Genomic DNA, 22,414 nt, shown 5'->3' on the forward strand with positions numbered 1-22,414 from the left:
GGGGGCACGGGCTCTAGAAGGGCTCTGAAGTTGTGGTGCACAGGCTTACTGGCCCCATGGCATGTGGGATCCTAGTCCCTGATCAGGGATTGAACTTGTGTCCCCTGCATTGGATGGTGGATTCTTTTTTTTTGGAAAAAACAAAACAAAACTTTACTGAGTCACAGCCAGCTGTAAATGTGTCACTGTGAGAGCATGTGGATGGTGGATTCTTAACCGCTGGCCCACCAGGGAAGTCCCCCTGATGTGAGGTCTTTAAGGTCAGTGTCCAGTGTCAGAAGTAAATTCCAACAACCCCTGAAACATCAACAGCACTTCTGACAATACTGGGCTTCCCAGGTTGCACAGCAGGTAAAGAATCCACCTGCCAATGCAGGAGAAGCAAGAGAGGTGGGTTCGATCCCTGGGTCAGGAAGGTCCTCTGGAGGAGGAAACGGCAACCCACTCCAGTATTCTTGCCTGGAGAACCCCACAGACAGAGGAGCCTGGCAGGGTATGGTCCGTGGGGTCACAAAGAGTCAGACGAGACTGAGCACGCATGCATGCTGGGAACACCAGCACGACACACTGGCTGTAGGGCTGACAGGGAAGTCTCTTCATTTTTTCATTAATGTCCAGTTGATATATTTACACATTTACAATTCATATTTATAAAAGCCTTTCAACAAAATGCGAGGATCAAATCAAAATATGAAGATGGGCACACACAAATATGGAAAGAGAAGATGCTGCTGCTGGGAGCTGCAGAGGCTTTTTAAGGCATTTGTCCCGAATTAGGAAAATCTTACAGAGAAAAGTTTGAAAGTGATCCATCTAATTTCCAATCTCAGTATTTGATAAGCCTGAGGTGCTTCCAAAGATGACACAACATCCTGGAGACTTTCTCTGTCTCTATTATTAAAGATGCTCAGCTCTTCGCGTTGGTTTCATTGGTCTCTTGACCACCAACAGTTCTTACTCTTTGATTCTAAGGCACAAGCTGTATTTTTACTCTTTGACACTCCGTAATTCATTGAATGAATAATTAGTAAATATCTACTCTGACAAGCACTGCTTCATCTTCAAATCACACCTTGAATATGAGATGACACTGGTCTGATGCAATTCAGTGGTAAAATTCAACTGGCAAGAGGTGAAAAATCTCTAGAATTAAGTCCCTAATACATAGGGCTTCCCTAGTGGCTCAGATGGCAAAGAATCTGCCTGCAATGCAGGATACCTGGGTTGGATCCCTGGTTGGGAAGATTCCCTGGAGAAGGAAATGGCTACCCACTCCAGTATTCTTGCCTGGAGAATCCCATGGACAGAGAAGCCTGGCAGGCTGTGGTCTCTGGGGTCGCAAAGAGTCGAACACGACTGAGCAACTAACACTTTCATTTTCCCTAATACAGAGATATATTTTGATCAAAGATGAAAAACAATTTACCACTGAATTCCAAGCATGGGAAGTTAGGAAAAAACAGAGCCAGAAGGCCTTTCACTTCCACCATGTTGCATGAGAAGCCACATCTAGTGGTAATAATTGTAGCGTGATTCTGTTCGGCTTGACAGCAGAGGCGCCACCGCATCAACGCAGCTGCAGTGCCCTTGGACTGATGTTTCAAGCTGAGAACTGCCCTCATTGTGTCTGGTGGATTCCAAAGACAGCCTTTGCATGCTCACAGGGTGGACAGGACCGCCTCTGGGCGCCCACGCACACACTCATCACAGTCAGGGTCAGCCAGCCACTGAGGATGGGTCAGATTCAAGGACCCGGGAGGGCACCTGTAAAGAGTACCCCCCATTCTGCCCACCCCTCACCCGGAATGGAGGAAAACGGCTTTCACTTTACAGTTAAAGCAAAGCTTAAACACAAAAAAAGATGTTCAGGAAAGAAGTGGCGCATGCATTTAAAATCCCATTGAGGCATACGTGATGGAGCGGAGCAAGTCACCTGGGGAGGAGAAAGGAGGGAGGAAGAAGGTGAGAGGGCTGAGGCCAGAGAGCAGACGCACTGCATGTGGAGGGGGGCAAGGGGAACAGACTCAGCACTTTTCTGGAAATTCTTTTCTGCTTTACCACTTTGTCTACAGCTGACCTTACTCCATGGGTTACTTTGGGAGTTTAATATGATGTGTGTACATCCACGATACTTCAGTACATCTATTTTCTTCTCCTCCTTTGCACAGTTTTGGGAAGTTAACACTCTGTTGATGGAGGTAGGGGAGGTGAGTGTGCGAGAATAAAAACCCCTGTGGAGATCCTGTTCTTACTAAGTGACTAAGCATGGAAACTGCCACGTTCTTTGGACGAGGTCCCTGTTCATTAAAAAGGCGTAAATATCATGATAGCCAAACACACTTTGAACCAGATACAAAAGGCAATATGGAGTATTTAAGAAAATGTGGTAAGAAGATTTAAGATGTCACACACAACACACACACCCACACACAACGGACTATTACTCAGCCACAAACAAGAACGAAATAATGCCATTTGTAGCAACATGGATGGAGCTAGATATTATCAGGCTAAGTGAAGTAGCTCAGAGAAAGACAAATACATGCTATGGCTTACATGCGGAATCTAAAAAATAATACAAATGAACCTATATACAAAGTAGAATCAGACTCACAGACAGAGAAAACAAACTTACAGTTACCAACACGGAAAGCAGGGGTTGAGGGGGAATAAATTAGGAGTTTGGGATTAACAAAGACATACTGCTAAGTGTAAAACAGATTAGCAACAGAGATTTACTGCATAGCACAGAGAAGTAGAAAATAATCTGAAAAAAAAAAAACCCATATATAACTGAATCACTTTGCTGTACATCTGAAACTAACACAATATTGTATATTGACTATATTTCAATTGAAAAATCTTGTTTCAAAATAAAAGGCAATAACGGGTAAACTGCAGGATCCTGAGTAGAGATGTGACAAGTATATCTCACTTGTGAGCACGAGAATATTTTCTCAACTTTGATGGTGGAGTTTTCTGCCTAGGGCCCTACTGAATGAACAACTAGCCTTGACTGGTATCAGAGGGCGTGGCCTCCAGGCTGCCTCCATCTATCAGCCCCATGGATCTCACGTGGCTTCCTTCTCAGGTCACGTGAGAGCATCAACCATTGTACAGATCCCCCCCAGGACTCCTCAGTCCTGCTCACTACCCCTGGGACACGTGTTACACTGCTGATGCCCAGGCCTGACCCTCAGATATTCTGGCAGATATTCAAGGCCCAAGAATCTGTTTTTTTAACGTGTGTCCTAAGTGATCCTGAAGTAAGCAGTTCACTGAAAACCCTGGGCTCAGGATTTGCTATAAGCTCTAAGGGAATCCCAGTGAGGTGGGAGTTACTTTTCAAGTCTTTAGACGTTCAGAATTATTCAAAACTAACATGACATTGGAAAAGACCCTGATGCTGGGAGGGATTGGGGGCAGGAGGAGAAGGGGACGACAGAAGTTGAGACGGCTGGATGGCATCACCGACTTGATGGACATGAGTTTGAGTGAACTCTGGAAGTTGGTGATGGACAGGGAGGCCTGATGTGCTGCGATTGATGGGGTCACAAAGAATCAGACACGACTGAGCAACTGAACTGAACTGAACTGAACATAGCATTTGGCCAGGGGAATCATTGTAGATGGAATTAGGAAAGAGTGAGAGGAACATCTGTATGAATATGGCTTCTACAAGCTGTATCATTTTCATTGGCTCATCCTAGGAAAGGAAAAATCTATTCCTGTGTTGGAGGCCCAGCGGGCAGGGGTAGTGGAATCCTGAAATCCACTGGGAGCCCTCTGGAGGGCATTTTCTTCCTTACAATGCCACGTAGCTAATGTGATTATAAGACCTAATGAACTGAGACGAATGCAATTTTGAAAATCTTCATAGCTAATGAAAATCACATCTTCTCCCTTAAGATTCCCCCCTCTTCTTTTCCTGTTTGTAAATCATGAATGAAATGAAGTCATGGGTTAAGGCTGTGTTTAGGAAGAGTCTTTTATAATTTGTAGACTTTGACATTTTAAATGTCACAGTGGTCTCCAAGTAGAAGGGTCACATTTGGAATTTACATTACATGCCAATAAAATGTAAACTTTTTGGAGAGACCTAGAACATGGATTTATAACACTGATATTTAAGAGAGTTGTTTTTCCTGCTAGTTCAAAGAATTTTGTACGTCACGGTGTCAATGTCATCACTCTGCCCCAATTTTCATTTTTTTTTTCCTTGAAATTAGAGAGCAATAAAATGAGAGCTAATATCAGGGTATGGCTTTGACCTCACCCCACTGCTCTGTCCTATGTTTTGACCCCTTTTGGGGAAGGAACATTTCAAAGGCATAAAATTGAGAAGTAGAGGAGTGGCCTATGGTGAAATGGTAGACTGGGAGAGGTGCACCTTAGACACGTACTGTGGTAAATTCAGGAAAAGGTGCAAGCCACCTCTACCCAACTGACCAAGTTACTCAATTTTAACTTTTATTTGTTAATAAAAGAAACACAGATATTTATGGAGTATGCGTGCATGATAAGTCTCTTCAGTTGTGTTCAACTCTTTGCGACCCTATGGACTGCAGTCCACCAGGCTCCTCTGTCCACAGGGATTCTCCAGGTAATACCAGAATGGGTTGCCATGCCCTCCTCCAGGGCATCTTCCCGACCCAGGAATCAAACCCACATCTCTTATGTCTTCTACATTAGCAGGAAGGCTCTTTACCACTAGCACCACCTGGGAAGCCCAGGTAAAACTATTCAGAACTTAAAATATGGAATATGGGAACTCAAAGAAATGTCGCACCTGGAGTCAAAAATTTGCATTCACTCTTCTCCACCACTGAGACTGTGAGTAGCTCTGATTGTACTAACAGCACAGACCTTAGCATGTAAGTGAGGTCTCCCCAGAGGTGTGGAGTGTGCACTGCATAGCCATAATAGCAGCTCTGTAGATGCGGACTGTGGAAATAGAACAGTGGACGTTGATCCTGAGAAGGTCACTATTTCTCATGCTTCTACTATAGGAAAACTTCAAGAAAAATATACTTAGAAAATGGAACAATAAGGTGTGTTTTCTGGAAAAGAGGAAAACTCTTTTAGAAAAATTGAAGTAGTCACACCTATTTATTGCTATTTGGAAAATAAGTTAGCAGTTATCTTTTTAGTTCATTAGATTAAAAAAAATCTAAGCCAAGTGGCTTCATTCCAGTTCTTTTGGTAAACAATTATTTCTAATGGTTACGTGATTTCTCAACACTATAAAACAGTACATTATTATACTTTAAATTTAAGAGAGTCTTTTTTACGTTATTTTTCTTAAGCCTTTCCCCAAACTCTCTGAAATCCTAATTCATCCAGTTTTTTAATACACTGTCATATTACATTAGGAACAAGCAAATTTCAGTGACAACTGGTCCACTGGCAGCCACTGACACATTGTGCTTCATCTTACTGAGAACGTGACTGAGAATAATCATATGTATGATATATATGATAATCATACATAGAATATATTAATATTTATTAATGTATATGTATATATGTGTGCATATCTAATTATGGTCTTGATTTGCATTGCTTTCATGATTAGTGATGTCAAGCACTCTCATATACCTGTGGGCATCTGTATGTCTTTGTTGGAGACATTTCTGTTCAGGTCTTTTGTCCATTTTTTAATTGAGCTCTTTTACTATTGAGTTATAGGAGTTCCTGATATACTCTGGAATATAATGTAGTATAATATGGAATAATATAATATGGAATACAATGTATTCTGGAGCTCCTTTCCAGATATAAAGTTGGTAAATATTTCCTCCCTTTCCACAGGTTGCCTTTTCACTCTGTGGCTTGTTTTCTTTGTCATGCAGATTTTTTTGAGTTTGATGTAATTTCACTTGTCTATTTTTACTTTTGTTGCTGTGCTTTTGGTGTCATATTCAAGAAATCATTTCCTAGACCAGTGACATGATTTCTTCTGATAGATTTACAGTGTCAGGTCTTACACACTGAAGATTTTAATCCATTTTGAGAGAATGTATGGGTATGGTGTAAGAGAAGGGTGCAATTTTATTTTTTCACATGTGGATATCCATTTTCCCCAGCACTATTTGTTGAAGAGACTATCCTTTTCCTACTGTGCAGTATTGGCAGACTTGTTGAAAATCAATTAACTGTATATGTGCAGGTTAATTTGGGGGATTTCTACTGTGTTTCATTGGTATATATGCCTGTTTTATGCCAGTACCATGCAGTTTTAATTATGTTTGCTTTGTAATGTATTTTGAAATAGGAACCTGAAGCTCATCACAGGATGAATTCATAAATAAAATTTGGTATATGTATACAGTGGAATATTATTCAGCCTTAAAAACAGAAGGAAGTAAAAAAAGCAGAAAGAAATCAGATTCTTTACCCATATAGATTATTACAAAATAGTAAGAATCTGGAAAAGAATGAATATATGTACATGTGTAACTGAATCCTTCTGCTGTACACCTGAAACCAACACAACAATATTTGTCAACTATACTCCAATTAAAAAAAAACACCAGAAAAAAAAGAACAATTTTAGACGCTCTGCGACATTCACTTCCACAAGTCTTTGATTCTGTAGCCAGGATGCAAGACACCAAGGTGTATGATTCCAGCACAGTCTCGAACTAGCACTGCTCTCCCAGTACTAGTACGACTCTCCCAGGTTGTGTCCTAGTAGCTACCACTGTAAGATTAGGCAGGGTAGGGAGAGACTAAAAAATAAAATTCCAATCTTCCACATTATTAACCAAGTTGTAATCGGATGTCTTTTCCCCCAGTTTATCACTGGATATGGCTTTTAGATGAGCTGAAGGCTACCTTCTTGCCAATGCAAACTGGAAGACAAATATCCTCTATCTTGTGGCTGACACTGTCCACTGTCATGAGCCAGTGGGTAGACTGGAAAGCAGCTGAACCCACTAATTAATGTCATAAAAGGTGTCTATTATCAAATATTAACAGAGGGAACTGTCATGATTTATCTGTAGTTTTCTGTAAAACTATGAATTATATTGTTCTATTGTGTAGTGTATAAAGCTTTGTGCGATAAACTCAGATTTCAGTGCTTAGAAGGCATTTTTTTTTTTTTTAATCCTGGTAAGTTAGCTTTCTTTTTCTTATAAAAACTAATATACATGTAAAAATTATATTTCCTTTTCTCTGGCTGGAAGCTAAATGCTGTAATTATCCTTCAATTATAGCAATTACCTTAGTCTAGCTCTTTCTTTCCTCTCTACCATCAACCCCAATTACAAGTTTTTTATTTCACACATTTTCAAGTCTTATAGAAGTGTTTTTATTATAATAACCTCAATATTTCTTAGAAGCGGATCTTAATTTCTAAATATTGTATATATTAAGATTTAAATTTAATTGCCATGTACTATTCCTTTAACGATTTAAAGAACTTTCAATGTCCAGATGCATTTTTAAAAAGCAAAGGATGAAAGAAGGAAGGAAGAAAGGAAAGAAGGAAGATCTTCTCACTAAATTAATCTTTGGGATCATAAGTTCTGATCTCTACTCTAAGAGAATAATGAAAGAAGTATTCAGATGATATATGAGATGCAGACTAAGAAGATTAAAATCAAACTAACTTTATCCTAAAGGCTACAGAGAATGATTAAATTCTTATAAATTAGACTAGAATATTCAACCCTGCCTATACATTAGAATCACTTGGGATACCTTTTACAACATCCTAATGCCCAGGTCTAAGCCCAGAAATTGATTTAATTAAGTAGAGATTTGGTCTGGATATTGATAGTTGTAAATGTGTCCCCAGAACATCTGAATATAGTTTTGGCTGAGAATCACTCACCTAGACTATTCATTCATACTTCTAAGCTCTTAACTGACAAATCCGACTTCATTTTATTTCCTACATTATTGGAACGTAACATAGTCAGGATATGACAATATGAAACAGATATAGCTCACCTTTCCTCTTCCCATGCAAGTCCACACTGGGAACCACGCAAAGCAAGTTTTTTGCAGCACTTGTATAACCTTAACACCCAGACCCAAACATAGCATGTATAGTCTATTCCAGAAGGTAGAATCTGACCTTGCAACATAAAGACACAGACTCAGAAGTGCGCTGAGCTATGTTGATTGTCTGCTAGATTATGTCTACATGTTTATCTGTGCATCTCTCAAATATGGATCTAAAAATTATATGACTGAATATAATTCATTGGATAAATTAAAATAGCATTATTTCAAAGTATTTTCAAATGTAAAGATTTCAATAAGAAATTCTTGTCTGTTACTGGTTCTCACATGCTGTTTGTGGCTGCATGTCAAAGTTGATCTAAACACTCATTAAAATTATCTGTCCATTTACAAAATGATCCATAATTCTCAGAGGTAAAGAAGGTACTAGAAGCCAATACATTATTATGACAATACCTTTCTTTATGTTTTCAGCTACTTGAATTTTTCTTTTGATCTTTATTACTTAAACAGACACAACATACTGTTCAGGTCATTTTAACAAGCAATTTACTGAAAGATGACCATGGATAAGGCAGGCCCAAGCCTCCCTCCCCCAGCTTCAGCTGGTTCCTTAGTCTCCTAGGCCATGACCTTTCAAAACCCAGGGCTATTTCTTTCTAGCTCTTGGACATATTGAGCAAAGTCAAAGTTGCTCAGTCGTGTCTGACTCTAGGTTGATTCTATGGATTGTATGTAGCCTGCCAGGCTCCTCTGTCCTTGGAATTCTCCAGTCAAGAATACTGGAGTGAGTAGCCGTTCCCTTCTCCAGGGAATCTTCCCAACCCAGGGATCAAACCCAGGTCTCCCACATTGCAGGCAGATTCTTTACTGTCTGAGCCACCAGGGAAGCCCCATCCTTTTATATTAGCTGTTTATCTACTGGAACGATCATATTTTGGGCCATCACACCACTGATTTCCCCTTCCTTTTCTTCATCCTGTTCAGGTATCATGTTCTCAGAGAAGTCTTCTCTGATCAACCATCCCACACCCATCTTGTGCACCCCCAGCTCAGCCTTATCTCGTCACCCCCTCTTCCTTTCCTGATGTGTGTGTGTGCTGAGTCACTTCAGTCATGTCCAACTCTTTGCAACACTATGGATTATAGCCTGCCAAGCTCCTCTGTCCATGGGATTCTCCAGCAAGAATATTAGAGTGGGCTGCCATGCCCTCCTCCAGGGGGATATACTCAGGGATAGAGCCCATGTCTCTTACGTCTCCTGCATTGGCACGCAGGTTCTTGACCACTAGCACCACCTGGGAAGCCTTTCTTAATACTTCATCTGAAAGCATCTTATGTACTGGTCTTAGTGTTCATGGTTGGGGGATGCACTCTAGAACACATAGCCTCCCTGAGCACAGGATCTATGTCTTGACAAGCAGTAACTGCAGCACTGACAACAGTTACATGCACTCAGTAAGTATCAATGGTGTGAATGAATGCATGCCTTTGCAGTCTTACCAAGAATAGTTCCCGAAACAGTCCTGTACTTTTAAAGACTGAAACTACTGAACAGATAATAAATGAGTGGGTACAGCTGCCATTTTAACCTATAGCTCCCCTCACAATATGCACGTGTTAGGATTTTAATTAGACCCACAGTGGCAGCCACGTCTGCACAGAAGGCGATTTGTACCCTGTGGCTTTGTTGGCTCTCAGTTTCTGCCAGAGAGAGCTTCTCTTTTTGCAATCTTGGCTGTTCCTTTCACTTCCCAGCAGAAAGCGGCTAGACATTAATGCCTGAAACTGCACTTCTAATGGTCTGTAGAGGTTTCTTTAGACCACTTTACTGGGGTAACTGTGTTTACTTAGCATAGGGTCCTCAGTCTACCATGCAAAAGTTTTGGTGTCTCTTGTTATTGTTCATCCCCACACATGTCTGGTCTGGGATTGAAGTTACATTGCAAATAGCATCCACTTAATGTTGATGGGTTTGTTACATACAGCCTAGGATCTTTTGTCAGTAATCTTATCCTTCCATTACTACCATGTGATATGAACAGTACTGGCCAGGAACTCAGCTGTCATGTCTCCAGGACAAATCCTCTTGACATATGGAATCGACAGTTGGAAGCTGCCTCTATTTCGAGGCGCTTCTGTTTGGTCTGGGTTAGCACTTTAAGCCATATTGATACCACACTCTGCCAGCCTTCCAAATAGGCACCTCGGTTTGCATGTCAGCTCCATTCAGCATCTTCAGCATTTCCGTTTTGCATTCAGTGTAGAAAATTCTATTTGCTATCACTAACAAAGTCAGTTACATTTGTATCTTGTGAAACATGCATAGTTTGGTGCCCTTGCTCAGAAAATGCACCCGATAGATAAATATTCGTTCCTTCTGTTGCTTTCCTGGCTATTTTAACAACTTATTTTATTCAAAGATATACTTAAAGAAGAATCTGCATCTGTTAAAAACTCAGTGTACCTAAAGTATTCAAATGTACACCCGGCGTCTGGTTATTTCTCTTTGTTAGCTAACTGGAGTTATGTTAAATTCAAACAACAAATTGTAATCATTATAAGTATCAGAATAAGCTGTTTCAACGCAAGACATCTGATGACAGTATAAAGTTCTAAGAGATCTTGCTTTAACCAAATCCGACGTATATAAAAATTTGTATTCGTAAGAGTGGTATTATGAAATAATATGAATATTTTCCACAGATACTGTTTTAAATGATGATTGATTCAAATTTCTTTAAGATATAATGTGATTTCAAACAGCCTTTCACAGAAACGTACAGGAACCTGTGTAATGCCATGAGGAGGCCATGAACAGACACAAAGCCAACCCAGAAACTAATGACTGCTTCTCAGCAGTGACACAAGGCTGTTCAAACTGCAGGGCTGGGGCTGATGGGAAACCAGTGAGGGAGTCGGGATGACGACACCTGAAGCCCTGATGAATCTTTAAGCCGTGCAAAGAGCCACAGGCGGACACCGGGTTGTGTGATGTAAGAGGAGGTGGGAACTATGAAGCCATCCTGCCAAAAACGTGGACCTGAACTGATTACGCCTCCTGACTCGCCACCAGGCTTTTACTTATTTTTATTTTCACTTATTTATGTTTTTAAAAAACTTATCTGTCTGTGCTGGCTCTTAGCTGTGGCACACAGGATCTTTAGTTGCAGCATATAGGATCTAGTTCCCTGACCAAGGATTGAACCCTGGCCCCCTTGCATTGGGAGCTTGGAGTCTTAACCACTGGACCACCAAGGAAGTCCCTATTTATTTTTTTAATTCTATCACTTAAACGTGCTCAGGCGCTCAGTCACGTCCGACTCTTTGTGACCCTATGAATTGTAGCCATCCAGGCTCCTCTGTCCATGGGATTTTCCAGACAAGAATACTGGAGTGAGTTGCCATTTGCTTCTCTATTATCATTTAAGAAACCAAAGAATAATCAAGGGTTGTGTCTACTCCTGTCATTTAACTCACATTCACAGGATTGTGAGGTTTGTGCGTAAGTTTCTATATGTGACTATCTTTATTAAAAAAAATCAATACATTTTATATGTGCAACTTAAGTAACCACCCATAATGACTGTCATCAATGTGTCCATTAGAATGCCATCATATTGAGTGGAAGGAAATGAGAATGACAGTTTGGTGGTAACTACACATTTGAGAAGACACTCCTGGAGCCTCCCTCCTCTCCCTGGTTATGAAACACAGTAAGTCCTCTACACACTAATGAGTTCCCTTTCAGGATCGAGTTCATAAGTTCAATTTGTTTGTAAGTTCAACAAAACCTAGGTACCCAACTAACAACACAATTGGCTATATAGTGTTATACTTAGGTTTACAAAACTTTTCACACAAATAATAAATTAAAAAAACCCACAAAAAATCAAGCAAACATTTAAAGTCTTACAGTACAATACCTTGGAAATTACAGTAGTACAGTACCACAGCTAGCATACAGGGGCTGGCATCGAGTAAACAGGCAAGAAGAGTTACTGGCTGGAGGAGGGAGTGGAGGTGAAGATGGGAGAGCTGAAGGACTGTCAACAACAGGCGATGGAGGGCAGGCTGCAATGTCACTCACACCTGACATTGACGGAACACATGTCTGCATCTTTGAAAGATACAACTTGAAGGTTTGTATGTAGGAGACTCACTGTACTGTGATCCTTGTTCTTTGGAGTTCAGTCTTAGGCTTTATTACTTACTTTGCCTCATATTTTCTTCTTGACATTTTAGCCATACCCATGAGTTCAATTCCCTTCGTGTTTCCTTGATGCCCTATTTGTTCTGTTGTTTAGTTGCTGAGTCATGTCTGACTCTTTCGTGCCTCCAGCCAAAACCTCTATTCTGAGCTCTGGAGTCCAGACCCAGCTGCAATGGGCCCACCGCACCATCATGTTTTCAGGCCCCCAGCTTCTGCGCATGTGCCTGCTGGACCCTCCTTTCCACCCTATTCCCTCTGTGAATGGTGCTACCTTCAGCTCCCTGTGCAAGCTCACCTGCCAGGGTCCTCCCTTTACCACCCTCTCGGTTTTCCCCCACGTCCAATCCAACACAGCGAGCCCTCTTGGTTTCATCTCCGAGATGACTTTCAAATCCATCTCTTCAGCTGGTCTCTGCACCCTCCTCAAGTACAATATCTCTTGTCTTGGCCACTGGACTCACCCTGCTGCCTTCCAGTTCCTTCTTCAAACCCCAGCCAGGGGGATCTTTCCAAAAACAAAATCTGATCACACCGAGTCCTCTGCTTAAAATCCTTTAATATTTTTCCACTGATTAAAGCGTACAGGAAATGAAATCACATCAAGTAGCTGCCACTTCCTGTAAGTTCTGGATGTGGCCTCCCTCCTTCTTCTCACTCTACTGTCTGTCTCCATCTCACTCACTTAGTCTTTATCCGGAACCTCTTCAGCCCCACCAGAGCCCTTCTCCTAGTTCAGTTCTAACCCCCATCAGACGACAGGAAGGCCCTCCCATGCACAGGGCCACTGCTCATTGCGATGCGCATTTCTCCTTCACAATGCCTCTTTTTCCTATGCCCACGTATTTGTGCCACAGGTTTGACTAATACTTGCCACACCTTCCAGATTGTATGGGAACCCTGTTATGAAACCGCACCTGAGCTACTAGTCAGTAGATACTGTACTTTGTCATCCAGTAGCACTTGACAATCTCTCCTCCAGTCATGCTTGAGTAATCTCGCTGAATCCGGAGATTCTAGTCTGTATTGACTTTTGTTTGTTTTTGTTTCCATAGTTAGTTGTGATGTACGAGATCAGATTTAAAAGAGGCCCCACGTGCACAGAGTCTGGCAGGTAATGTAAACACCAAGGCAGGCCAGGTTAACCATGTGGAAATATTTTTCTCCTTCTCAAGGAAGTATGGTGTTTCTCATTTTTCTTTAAAGATGTGATCCGCTCATTCTAACTTTCATTTCTTCTTTACCTTAAGAAAATCACAGGACAAAACTAATGGGAAATGGTTATCAACACTCAATTTGATGGTTGGGGAATAACAAAGCAGGGTGGGGCTGGGGCAAATTATTATTCTACACCCTTCAAGTTGAGTGTGGGTTGCCATTCTTTCAAGAGACAAAAGGAACAAAGTTCTATAGTTTTAAAAAACAGAACGTATATATACGTGTGCATGCGTGCTAAGTCGCTTCAGTCTTGTCCAACTCTTTGTAACCCCATGGACTATAGCCCGATAGGCTCCTGTGTCCCTGTATCCATGGGATTCCCCAGGCAAAGATATTGGAGTGGGTTGCCACTTCCTCCTCCAGGGGATCTTCCGGACCCAGGGCTCGAACCTGTGTCTCATGTCTCCTGCATTGGCAGGCAGGTTCTTTACCACCTGGGAAGCCCATATAGATATGTGAAATAGAACTAGTATTCATGTTTTATTAATCATCTTCTAAAATCTGAAGGATTAAATACATTGTTTACTAAATTTGTGGATGGCTTTCAATTAAATAGGGGTTCCCACAACTCTTAAGGCATATATTTAATATAAAATGTTTAACATATTATAAATCCTTTACACTAATAATATTAAAAACCTGAGACTGTCCACAGGTTTTTGAGATTAAGTCCAACATATCTGCATTACATTTTAATTTGTAAAAAATAAAGTTGCAGGAATTTAAGATACTTGCAGGGTTTGCATGGGTAAATTTTTCTTATCCTGGATTTAGAAACCTTTCTACAACTTCTAGTTTTTCAAACAAATGTCAAAAATGGGGAATTCCCCTTAAAGATATTATATATAAATAAAGTTATCAAATTTAGAATAGCAAACCCCAGATGGTCTACCAGCATCAACGAAACCACTTTCCTTGCCAACATGAAATTCAGAAAGCAGAAATCATTCTCAGGCATACAGAGACAGACATCAAGTCCACAAATACTTGTGGCCATATGCTCAGTTCCAGGTTAGGTACTTTATTACACAGCCCATAAAACATTACTTTACAAAACAAACACTGAGTGTTCAGAATGAACACTGTTTAGTTGTTATGGAACGAGAGACCCCTGCTCTTGTGTTTTAGAGGGAGAGACAGTGGTCAGTACACACACGATGGATGGAATTTAAAAGCACAATCAAAGCTATCAGCAAACCTGTCTGGATTGGGTAGATTTGGACTTTTTACCTTCTATTGCCTTTTTCTTTCTGATAATCTGTTTAACCTACAGACTTCCCTGGTAGCTCAGGTGGGAAAGAATCCACCTGCAATGCAGGAGACCTGGGTTCGATCCCTGGGTTGGAAAGATCCCCTGGAGAAGGGAATGGCAACCCACTCTGGTATTCTTGTGTGGAGAATTCTATGGACAGAGGAGCCTGGCAGGCTACGGTCTATGGGGTCGCAAAGAGTCGAACATGACTGAGTGACTAATACTTTCACTTCACTTTCTTTTAACCTGCATTTCTGGGATTCAATATTTGGGACTATGAATATGACAGAACCACCATGGAAACATAAGTATCTTTGTAGGATCATGGTTGATGGAGTAGGAACTGAGGCTTATAGAGTTTTCCATCATCCCCGTCTCTATCCTTGACTCCCCATCACTCAGAGAGAAAGTGAGAGAGATGAGGATGAGAGCCATGGGTCTCAATCACTCCACCATTAGGACTTTCTAAAATCATAAAAGAAACTGCAATAGAGTGGAAACTCAGTGCTTGAAAGCTAAGTGTAAGCAGATAGATGGCTTTTTGAAGGTCCTGGGGCTCCTGGAGAGTGGGGGGCTGGGTGATGCAAGCTGGGCTCAGGCTGCAGGGCCCAGTGATCATGGGACATATCTTTGTTGTCGCTGTTGTTGTTGAGTTGCTAAGTCGTGTCTGACTCTTTTGCTACTTCATGAACTACAGCCTGCCAGGCTCCTCTGTCCATGGGATTCTCCAGGCAAGAATACTGAAGTAGGCTGCCATTTTCTTCTCCAGGGGATCTTCCCGACCCAGGGATCAAACCTGCGTCTCCTGCATTAGCAGGCAGATTCTTTACCTTAAAGAGCTTCAAGTTCCACAGTTTTAAAAAGCAGACACCATCCTCAATGAACATTTGCCCTATTTCTATCCTGTACATTCCTGAATAACCTTTGATGCTCTATTTATTTCAAAGGAGATAGTTTTTTTTTTTTGACCCAGTTAATATCACTGATTATGGATATTCTAGCTGCTACATAAATGAATCTCCACTGAGTCCAATTTGTGGATCAATCTGGAATTATATGGGGCTTGGCTGGTTTTGTGAAAACAGTTATAACACAACAGTGAAAGAAATCAATAAAGATCTATTAAGGTTTTGCTTCCTTTGCATAGGTTTAAAAATAAGTTCTGACCCCTTAAAAAGGCTTTTAATATTTTGGGAGTTGAAATATCACACTTTACTGTCTCTGATTCTTTTCCTGAGTTGACCCTTCACAGCGATTAAATATGTCTTTTTCCTGAACAGCTGTGACTTTGTCTGGCTTCGGCTGCCAGGCTTTGTTCGCTTCTTCAGGTGACGACACCTGAATTCTGTGCCAAGGTGCACATGCCCTCGTAGACAATGTGCTTTCCGCTACTTATATTATCTTTCCGCAACAGAGAAAAAAATATATAACATTTAATCTTTGCAAATAGCATTTGGAGGCTCATTTGATACTCTTTACAAGTAGGCAATTAAAGAACTTGCCTCAAAAATCTGATTTTTAATATATGTAAGGGAAAATTAACAGCTTCTACTTATTCAACATCCACTGCTTGCCAGATTCTTTTTAACTTGGAGCCTCACCAAGACAGCCGAAGAACTGATGCTTTCAAATTGTGGTGCTGAGAAGACCCTTGGACTACAAGAAGATCAAACCAGTCAATCCCAAAGGAAATTCAATCCTGAATATCCATTGGAAGGACTGATGCTGAAGCTGAATCTCCAAAACTCTGGCCATCTGATGTGAAGAGCTGACTCACTGGAAAAGACCCTGATGCTGGGAAAAACTGAAGGCAGGAGAAGGGGGCAGCAGAGGATGAGATAGCATCACTGACTCAGTGGACATGAATCTGAGCAAACTCTGGGAGTTAGTGAAGGACAGGGGAGCCTGGAGTGCTACAGTCCACGGGTTCACAAGAGTTGGACAACAATTATTTACCTAGAAAGATTGTTACATTTCACTTACTCTTCATAGGATTGTTGTGAGCTACAGGTAGGTGTAGAAGATTGTATTAGTGGCCACAAGTCTACCCCTCCCAGTATCTTCACTCCTTGCACTGTGACTTTGTAGCTCCTTCCAGTGATGAAAATGTATATTTCTAAACCCTTAATTTCTGGCAAGCCTTTGGGTTAGGTTTGGGCTGGCCTTTGTCTCATGGAATGCAGTGCAAGCAACAGAGTATCAGTTCTGAACCAAGACTATAGCTTTGCATGTTTCGGCTCTCACTCTTGGAACTTTGCTGATGCTCCCTGTGAATAAGTCCAGACCAGGCTGTTGAATGAGACACATGTGGCCTCACTGTCCCTCTGTAGTCAGCCTCACTGTCCCTCTGTAGTCAGTCAATTGCCAGAAGCTGAGATTGGAAGCTGACTATAGACACATATGTGAACCCAACTGAAACCAAAAGAACTGAGTCATGCCAAACATAAACCCAGACAGTTCAGGAGCTAAGTAAATGGTGGTTGTTTTAAGCTGTTACTCTGGGAGTGCTTTGTTATGCAGCAAAGCGAACTGATAAAACAGGCATTATTCTCATCATTGTACTAAAGAGAGGTACAGAAAGGTTAGTAACTTGTGCAAGGTCACTTAACTAGTAAAGTGGGAAAGCTATCAAGTATTACATCTGTCTCATGGGCCTACACTCTCAGTTCCATTGTGCTGACTCTTTTGATACAGATGAAAACGCCTACCTTAAGTGCCTCCTACAGGCTCTGTGTTGGGCTAGATATATTTCCTACATTTAAGAAACTTAAAATCTCCATTTTGTTTTTCACTAAGCAAACTGCAATGTGATACTTTTGTCCATTCTAGTGCTTTCATCTCAAATATATTTTAAATGTATTTTTCACCTTTTAAACCAGATCAAATGCAACCACCTCTCAGAAACCTTCCTTGTGTCCAAGACAGAATTAGAGTTTCCCACCTGTGGTTGATTGCAAAAATAACCACCATTACTCACTCCTTCCTTTATCCTCACCCTTTGTAATATGACTTTTCATATCATATAAAGGAGATAAAGTCTACTTCCCTACCCCTTGAATCTAGACTGGACTTGTGACTAACTTTGGGCAATAAATGTGGCAGCCATGCACGATATGGTTTCAGTTTTGAGATGAAGCCTAAGAGGCCTTGCTTACACGCATTCATTTTATAGGTGACCCTAACTGCATCATGTGAACAAGACTAGGCTAGCCCTGCTGAAGGGTGAGAAACCATACTGACCAGCAGTCCATCAGCTAGGTTGTCCCACTGAGGCCACTAGACATGTGAGGACCCAGCAAAGATCAGCAAAGCCAAAGCACAGTGAACACTGCTGTATGTGGTGGCCAGCTGAGACCAGAGGAACTGCTCAGCTGAATCCAGCCTAAATTGCCAGTTGCAGAATCAAAAGCTAAATAATCGGGTCATATTAAGCCACTAAATTTGTTATGAAGAAAAAAGATGATAGATACAGATCCCTTTGTACTTTTCTAGCATTTTTAACCTTATTTTTAGAATAGCACACGTATTTGATAAAAGTTCAATCAACGAATAAATGATTAAATATTCAATTACACTGAGATAAGATTTTTCAAACAAAACAGAAGTCTATTTTTAACTCCTACCTCCCCTGGTTGTCAGACAGAGCCATATTCACAGGGCCTGATACTTACCAGGGGCGCTCAATAAATGTTAGTTCTCATTGATCCTGTATGTGAACTGAAATGCCAAACAAAACAAAAGCCAGAGGAAGCACTGTGGCACTGAGGCACGCAGGAGATTTTTCTCCTGAACCCTTTCAAAATCAGGACAAACTCTCCTGGTGTTTGTGAGGCGGAGATCTAGGGCAAGGGACATTCTTTTCCCCCCCTGAATATTGGCAAGCTTCTTTCTCTTCGAAAGGAGACACTTTTAAAATGATCAGAGCTACTGAAGTCACCCAGTTTCAAAGAGTAGGAGAATTATGCGATAGAAAGACCATCACAAGAGGCATTCCCACCGTCTTAAGGCTAATGGTTCTTCACTTTGGTTGCACAGTAGAAACACCTGGGAAATTTTTTAAAATGCCTCTAGACAGACAATAGGTTTAATTAGTTTGGGGTATATTCTGCACACAGGGACTTTTAAAAAAGGTCCTGGATTGACTTTATTGAATTAGTCAAAGTTGAGAACCACTATTCAATCCCTCCCCAGAGTGCTTCTACTGGTCAAGTGATTATTATTGGATTTAAAAAAAAATAATTTATTTATAATTACAACATTGTGATGATTTTTGCCATACATCAACATGAATCGGCCACAGGTATACATGTATCCCCCATCTGAATTTTTGTTTCTTTATTTATGGCTGCACTGGGTCTTTGTTGCTGCACACAGGCTTTTTCTAGTCGCAGTGAGTGGGGGCTACCCTTCAGTTGCAGTGCTCGGGCTTCTCAGTGCAGTGGCTTCTCCTGCTGTGCAGCATGGTCTCTAGAGCACGAGGGCTCAGCAGCTGTGGTGCATGGGTTCAGCTGCCCCGTGGCACGTGGAATCTTTCTGGAGCAGGGATTGAACCAGTGTCCCCCACATTGGCAGGCAGATTCTTAACCACGAGACCACTAGGGAAGTCTCTGGATTTAACTTTCAAAGAAGACCTAAGTAAACTTTCTTTTCTATATGCCTCTAATCAAAACACAGCACTGAGACCCATAGCTAGAAAATAATAATTTCTTATAATGGACAATGACTGACTCAAAAGGAATTAAGGAACAATTATTGGATGAGTAACTTCCTGATGATGAACTCAACAAGCATAATATGAACACGTGGCATGGTCTTAAATGTCTCCAAGGCCTTAAGTATAATCGGGTATTCAAAATTTTATTGCCCTAAATTAAAGCACCGCATAACACTATAAATTATATTAAATAAAAAATTCAAACTAAATTACTTTGAAGCATGCATGCCTGCTCAGTAGCTCAGTCATGTCCGACTCTTTTCAACCCCAGGGACTGCAGCCCGCCAGCCTCCTCTGTCCATGGGATTCTCCAGGCAAGAATACTGGAGTGGCTTGCCATCTCCTCCTCCAGGAGATCTTCCTGACCCAAGGGATTAAACCCCCATCTCCTGTGTCTCCTGCATTGGCAGGCAGATTCTTTACCACTAGTGCCAGCTGGGAAGCAAGCACATTAACCTAAAATCTTTGTTTGAAAATGCACCTTATATGAATAACAATTTATCACAAATTAAGGTCTAATTTAATGTTTAATATGATTTTGAGTTCAGATTCAATGTGGTATTTCAAAAAACTGTGGTCTTTTCTTCTTAATGTGTAAGTGGCTCTCACATGGCAACAGCATTATTTTTAAGGACTTTTTTGAGGGTGGGGTGCAGGGCACAAAAGTGCTAGAAAATGATAGATAAATAATAACTTATGCCATAAACTATACAATGCGTGCAAACTGCTTCCGTACCAAAATTTTATCCTCAATAAATTCCATAGTTGTAATTACAAATAAACCTCCAGCACATATTCAGAGAGTCAGAATTTTTCTAAGCCATGGTTTTCAGGAGAGAAAAATCTGGCTTGACTCTGATTTCACAGAAATGGAAAACAAGGGCCAGAGAGTTTAACAAGTCAAGCAAAGCCCCCAGTACCCAATGGCTAGAACTCAAGCCCAGGAAGTCTGAGCTACCAACCTCTGATGTCTCTGGAGACAGGCACAGGGAAGATAACAGCCCCATGGTCACTGTGGCTGCCTGGGACTGACCTCTGTTAACAGGTGGCTGTGTTGCTAGAGGACCTTGGCAAAAGGAGAATTAGTTATCAGTTTCTATCCCATTTCCTCTTATGACAAAAAGGCTGGGGCCAACTCCAGCCATTTACTACATTAGGTATAAATATAGTTACTGTACTCTTTCTATTCTATTATTAAATTCTTACATTAACATGGTACATGTGTTATAATTAATAAACCAATGTTGGTACACTATTATTAACTGAAGTCCATATTTAATTCTCGGAAAGATCCGCTGGAGAAGGAAATGGCAACCCACTTCAATATTCTTGCCTGAGAAATCCCATGGGCAGAGGAGTCTGGCAGGCTACAGTCCATGGGGTCACAAAAGAGTCAGACATGACTTAGCTAAACAACAATACTTAGTTCAGATTTCCTTAGTTTTTTACCTAATGTCCCTTTTTTGGGTTTCTTTCAGGATCCAATGGATTATTGAAAAAGCAAGACAGCTCCAGAAAAACATCTATTTCTGCTTTATTGACTATGCCAAAGCCTTTGACTATATGGATCACCACAAACTCTTGAAAATTCCTGGAAAAAAAAAAAAAACTTTTGAAAATTCTTCAAGAGATGGGAATACCAGACACCTGACCTGCCTCTTGAGAAACCCGTATGGAGGTCAGGAAGCAACAGTTAGAACTAGACATGGAACAACACTGGTTCCAAATAGGGAAAGGAGTTCGTCAAGGCTGTATGTTGTCACCCTGCTTATTTAACTTATATGCAGAGTACATCATGAGAAACGCTGCACTGGATGAAGCACAAGCTGGAATCAAGATTGCCAGGAGAAATATCAGTAACCTCAGATATGCAGATGACACCACTCTTATGGCAGAAAGTGAAGAGGTACTAAAAAGCCTCTTGATTAAAGTGAAAGAGGAGGGTGAAAATGTGGCTTAAAGCTCAACATTCAGAAAACAAAGATCATGGCATCTGGTCCCATCACTTCATGGCAAATAGATGGAGAAACAGTGGAAACGGTGACAGACTTTATTTTGGGGGCTCCAAAATCACTGCAGATGGTGACTGCAGCCATGAAATTAAAAGACACTTACTCCTTGGAAGGAAAGCTATGACCAACCTAGACAGCATATTAAAAAGCAGAGACATTACTTTACCAACAAAGATCCATCTAGTCAAGGCTATGGTTTTTCCAGTAGTCATGTATGGATGTGAGAGTTGGACTATAAAGAAAGCTGAGCGCTGAAGAATTGATGCTTTTGAACTGTGGTGTTGGAGAAGACTCTTGAGAGTGTCTTGGACTGCAAGGAGATCCAACCAGTCCATCCTAAAGGAAATCAGTCCTGAATATTCATTGGAAGGACTGATGCTGAAGCTGAAACTCCAATACTTTGGCCACCTGATGCGAAGAACTGACTCACTAGAAAAGACCCTGATGCTGGGAAAAATTGAAGACAGGAGGAGAAGGGGACGACAGAGGATGAGATGGTTGGATGACATCACTGAATCAATGGACATGAGTTGAGTAAACTCTGGGAGTTGGTGATGGACAGGGAGGCTTGGCGTGCTGCAGTCCATGGGGTCACAAACAGCTGGACACGACTGAGTGACTCAACTGAACAGGATCCAATCCAGGATCACACATTACATTTAGTTTCTTCTATTTTTCATTAGTTCAACTGTGTGTTGGGACATGTGTGTGGGGGATAGAATCTCTCCTATTTAGCCAATTAAGGGCAAAATCCTACAAATTACTGTTCTCAAATGCCTTAATCTAAAAGAAAAGGGCATATGTTAAAGAAGTTATCTGGAGTTTTAACTATGAGAAAAATACTGCAGTTAAGAGGGAGTTTAGGTTAAAAAATTTTTGACACTTGGAGGGACCGAGAAACATGATCTCTGACTTCAACATGGATTAACAGTCTAAAAAGTAAGGAATGGGGCAGGGGACTGTGAGAGTTCAGAGTAATAAAAGTTCATATAGAATTATAGTAATGCAGAAGAAAGGAATATTGTGAAATATAC

The 22,414-nt window shown here is 41.1% G+C and overlaps 1 protein-coding gene across 5 annotated transcripts in view; it reads right to left on the reverse strand.

Annotated features, from left to right (window-relative positions):
- Window positions 1–22,414, reverse strand: part of PAG1 (phosphoprotein membrane anchor with glycosphingolipid microdomains 1) — a 155,494-nt gene that overhangs the window by 32,968 nt on the left and 100,112 nt on the right. The gene's annotated exons all lie outside the window — the stretch shown is intronic.

Source organism: Bos javanicus, chromosome 14 (genome assembly GCF_032452875.1).
Source record: "Bos javanicus breed banteng chromosome 14, ARS-OSU_banteng_1.0, whole genome shotgun sequence".
Classification (NCBI taxonomy): domain Eukaryota; kingdom Metazoa; phylum Chordata; class Mammalia; order Artiodactyla; family Bovidae; genus Bos; species Bos javanicus.